Source organism: Pinus tabuliformis, chromosome X, assembly GCF_031772625.1.
Source record: "Pinus tabuliformis cultivar Carrire ecotype Pingquan chromosome X, CPIR1, whole genome shotgun sequence".
Lineage (NCBI taxonomy): Eukaryota > Viridiplantae > Streptophyta > Pinopsida > Pinales > Pinaceae > Pinus > Pinus tabuliformis.
In genome coordinates, this window is record NC_142308.1 from 1,163,750,920 (window position 1) to 1,163,756,043 (window position 5,124).

Below are 5,124 nucleotides of genomic sequence, written 5' to 3' on the forward strand. Positions count from 1 at the left end.
GGCTCAACATAAAAAAAATAGGGTTTTTATAAGCCACTCCTACATGCATAAATCTTTGTTAAGTGCCCACTTAAATATTGTTAATTTTTTAGCCCAACCACTCTAATTTCGTTTTTCTTTGTTTTGGGTTGGGTTTGGTTTTTTTGGGTTCATCGTGTAAGCCGTAAAAGTTGCTTGGGTCTCATTTTTTTCTCCATGTAAAGTGGGTTGGAGGGTGGGTCGAGGGAAAGGGTTAAAAGTGGAACTTCAAAACCATTACTTTTAATTTAAATTAAGACTTTTCATACACCATGGATTAAAGTAGGGAGGGGAGATTATGGTATTGAACCAATTATTTTTAATTAAACTCTATAAGTTATGTAAATAGAGTAAATTATCTAAAATAATTAGTGGTAATTTATGCCCATGGGGCATATAATAGATGACATTGTGTATTGTTAAGGTACTCTGTGGTGTTAAGGTCATTGATTCCAAACCTTGTGCGCAAAAATCTAGTCATGTTATGGGTTGGTGTGGCCTAGTCCAAGTGCGATCCCCTGGGGATTTTAATGGCTTAGATGCCCCTAGATCACGATTACTCAAGCCAAAGGTTAAATGTGCAGTCATCTCAAGACTCACACAACTTAGCAAACCAAAAAATATTAGTGGTAATTTATAAGGAAGTCAATTTTCAATTTTTTAGATATATTTGGATTTTCAATAGTTAATCCATTTTTTTGTATTAAAAAATAAAATTATTCAATCAGTTAAAAATCATTTTTGATTATGTTATTTAATTAAAAGTATTTTTTAAGTTTTATCAAGAAAATAAAAGTGGCCCTTGGATGGAGTATATTGCCAATTTTTTTTAATGTTCAAGAAATTGAAGGATATTTCCCATTGTCTTCAATGTTCAAGTTAAGGTAGTAGAATGGAGAATGATAGACCTCCTAGGAGCATAAGAGGCTATGATTATGTGAGTATCTATGATGAGCAATGTTATTAGAATATGCGAAAAGAGAACAAATTTTATGAAAACAAATCAAGAGGGGTTAGGCCTACTTACTCACCTACAATGTCATGACCCCCCTATAAAATATAACAAATGTATTTACATCTCCACACATACATATAACAAAAGGAAATGAGAAAGATGAGGGAAAAAATAAATATAACTAAGATATAATAGATGTATTTGATCTTTGGTAGAAGGATATCAATCTCACACCTCACAAATATGGTTGAAGCCTTCCTTTGAGGTGACAATTTAAGGAGAGGATCAAACAAAGTGTGAAGAAAGTATGCTTCTCAAAACTAAAATAAGAATGTGAGTGCAACATGTTATAGTAGGCTTGAATATAATTCTTCCATTGCTTACATGTTTCGACAATAGATTACAACTCGTTGTCATAGGTTGGGTATCTATGAAACCCATCATAGAGTGTTTGGCTATGATAGACCATCAAATATCCATGTCATGTGGGCACTACATCGACGAAATGAACTATTGCCTCATAGGGTCCCTGTTGTCTATCCATTCATCGACAAAAGCTACTTCCGTGATGGGATAGAAGTGAAAATTGATAATTGCAAAGGTAGGAATAATGGTGTCGGAGATATTATTGTTTCCATAAAGAAGAGAATAATAAATAGGCTGATGAACACCATCAATATCTACTGGAGGTTTTGCAATGAAAGCAATAATGAATACAAAAGTTGCAATCAATAAGATAGGGATCATCAATCTGTCAAACCATCCAAAGTAAAGATGGTTTTCAGTGCTAGTGATCTAGTCACATAATAGACCCCATAAAATTTCACTTTGGGATACACCCAAGATTCAATAAGTAATCCAAAGTGAGAGGATTCGTTGTTAAGGTAACAATGGCAAAAAACCTGAGTTGACCTAAAGTGGCACCATTACTATTCTTTGCATAATAAGAATTAGTATGAGGGAAGGAGAAAAATGCCTTTACTTCTAAAATGAAGCTTCTCATGCTCAAGGGCCATGAATTTGGCATTGAACAACCACATAGATCCTCTCTAAATAATCTTAGGGATATATGGGATATCAATTCCATTAGGAATTTTTTCACACCATGTATAGGAGTCAAGGAATTTACCATGGGTAGGGGAGGTAAACAAGGGAATTAGGCCTTACAAGAAGCTTTTTAGTCTCAAGGGCTATGAGCTAGACTTAAAAACCACATAGATCTTCTTTAATGGATCTTTGGTCTTAAGTTAGGATATGGGCACCATAAGAGGTATTTATCACCACATATGGGATTTAGTTTCTATGCTATGGTTAGGAGAGGAAAACAAGGGCCTTAGTCCCTAAATTAATATTTCTCATGCTCAATTTCCATGAACAAGACCTCTAGCTGGGAATATGGGCGTGTTGATGGTGCTGGACCCGCCAACGTGTCAGGGGATCTCCCCGGTAAGAAGTCCCAACTAGACCTCATACCGTTTGGAGTAGGAGTCCCAACAATGGGTAGTAAACCTATGCCTTGATTGCGATAACGCGCAAAGGTAAGCAAGATATCTTTGTCGGAAGCAAGTGTAAGAACTTGTAACGAGTCAAGAGAGATGAATGGGGGTTCTAACATACGAAGGGAAAAAGGAAGTATGCCCCTTAGAGGCCTGTAATAGTACACAACCTGAAAGGAACACATGACCTGAATGACATCACAAGATGGAAGGCAGAATAGTCGACAATCCAAAGTGACGGGTTAAACCAACAAGACGAATTCAACAAGATTCATACAATCATATACAAAGTAGTTCATACACAAATGTGTAAGTTAAACACCATTAATTGCTAAGGTAACCATAATAGTTGAACTACAATAACAAAATATGCATGAAGACGTGTTGGCTCTATTATATTATATAAATTGAAAGTTCCATCCATACATACAACCATGAAAACCACTAGCCCCAATAATGGAACATTACAGTCAACACCACCTACTCCTCCAAAGAGATGTACTCGCTTTGCACTATGGAGAAGCCAAGGCTCGTCACAATACTCTCCAAGCCTTCTCTAAGCAATGCCTAGCCAAAATCTTGGCTCCCAAAAGCCTTTTCTATGAGTTATGAGGTTCTATTTATAACAAAGGGTGGGGTGACCCTTGACATTCCCCTTTGTGACTCTTGGACTACCCTCATGACTCTTCAACTTCATTACATATAAATCTTTACATTACCTATGACTGTTTGTATTCCACTAATGACACTTGGAATTTCACTTTACATCATGTTTACAATAATAATACATTTTCCACATATACCCATGTGGGACAAAAATAGGCTTGATTCAGCCAGATAAGACAACACTAAGACTTAGATGGCTGTGGAAAGACCAACTCGTCAACCTCTTCTCCGTGATCTTCGGCGACGAACTGATGCCAAGCTTGGTATTGCACAATGGTGTCCGCGTACTATTTGATGACATCTTTATGGAAATGAACTCTTGCCTCCATCACTTCTGGGTACACTAATCTGGAACCTCTATCCAAATCATCCCATAACACGTGTAGCTTAGTCTTGAGCACAACCAGACTTACGACATATATCTGCATGTTCTCTACATTGATCTGTAAATCTATGCTAGTAGCCATGTGCATCAACTGATCAAAGTACATGTCGAGCTCCATTCAGACTTGGTTCTTCTCTTTGGCTTCAGTGAGTGTTCCAATTGACAGGGTGCCGTACTTTCTCACCATGACATCCAAACTCTTGAACAACCATGCGTACAAAGCCTCAACATTGGTGATGAGTGACGAGAGTTCCTCATAGTTCCAGATTAAACTTTGGATGCGTGCTTTGTCCAACTCTACCTGCGGCTTCATCATATTGTGCAAGTGAAGTAGGGCTCCCTTGTACATCATTGTCCATGTATGTACATGATCAACAACGACATGTATGTATGTGAGTGTGCATGCTATCTTGATACAACACTGCTGATGACCATGTAGATGGACAACTTCTTTGTGCACAGTGACGAACCTGTCATATAGTCTCCACATGAATGCCTCAAGAGCCAATACTTCAAAAAGTATCACTTTCTTCATCTCTTCTTTGGCAGATCCTGTTGATTGTTCCTCTCTCTGCCTGGTTGCTTGCAATTCCTTAGCCATGCGCTCATTTTCTGCTATCAAGAACTTCACACTTGAGCTTGTGGCTTTGGCATAAGACTTCGTAGCATCGGCCAAGGCAGTTGGATGTCTTCGCACATCTGACACAATCACCTGTTCTTCAAAGTGCGCAAGTGATGCATGCTCATTTGGGATGTGCGCTCTGCGTGCCTGTACAACTCTGTGTTGTGACTCGTGAAAGGCTATGTTGTACACATATGCTCCCAGATAATCCTTAAGGAGAAAAATATCCCCTTGTTCACTTGGGACTTTGTCCACTGTTGGAGCTGGTGAATCATGTGGAGTGACCTCGGTTGCTTTTGGCATGAGGTTAGTGTCTTGATCCTGTTCCAGCTGTTCCATATCCGTGCCCATCTATTCATCCATCGATTCATCCTGCTGAGCAAGTTGCTGTTCCTGCGGCTGCTCACCCTGTTCCTCATCTGCTGCCGGTGGATTTGAGTCTTCAACCTGTATCGATACAGTTTGCGTTGTCTATGTGCCTTGCACTTCCTCCTGTTCCTGTTCATGTTCTTGCTCTAGATGCACTTCCTTATCTATTCTGTGGAACTCTTATTCTTCTTTGAGCTTTTGCTCTACTTCCTGTAACTTCCTCTCCATCTCTTCCATTTTTTTCTTATCTCTTATTTTATGCGCTCCTCTCCTGTCGCACTGTCACCTCTTTGCTTCTATCTCCAAAGATATTCTCTCAACAAATGGATCTAACTTAAACTTGTGGCTTTGCTCTGACTCTGCGCTTTTGGAAATCTTCCTCTTGCCTTTGTCTTGCGTAGGTTTGTTGCTGCTCCCTGTGGTGTTGCTGCCTTGAGTGCTGCTAGACACTCTACTACCATGTTGACCGGTTCATTGAGCCTAGAGGAGTTATAGCAATATCTCCAAGGGTCTTCCTCTGGCCAATGACACGCCCCATGGATCCAAGGATAGTACACTCTTGTACAATGGTCCCTGCATAATCCATGCGGATCGTATGGATTGAAACTCTTGG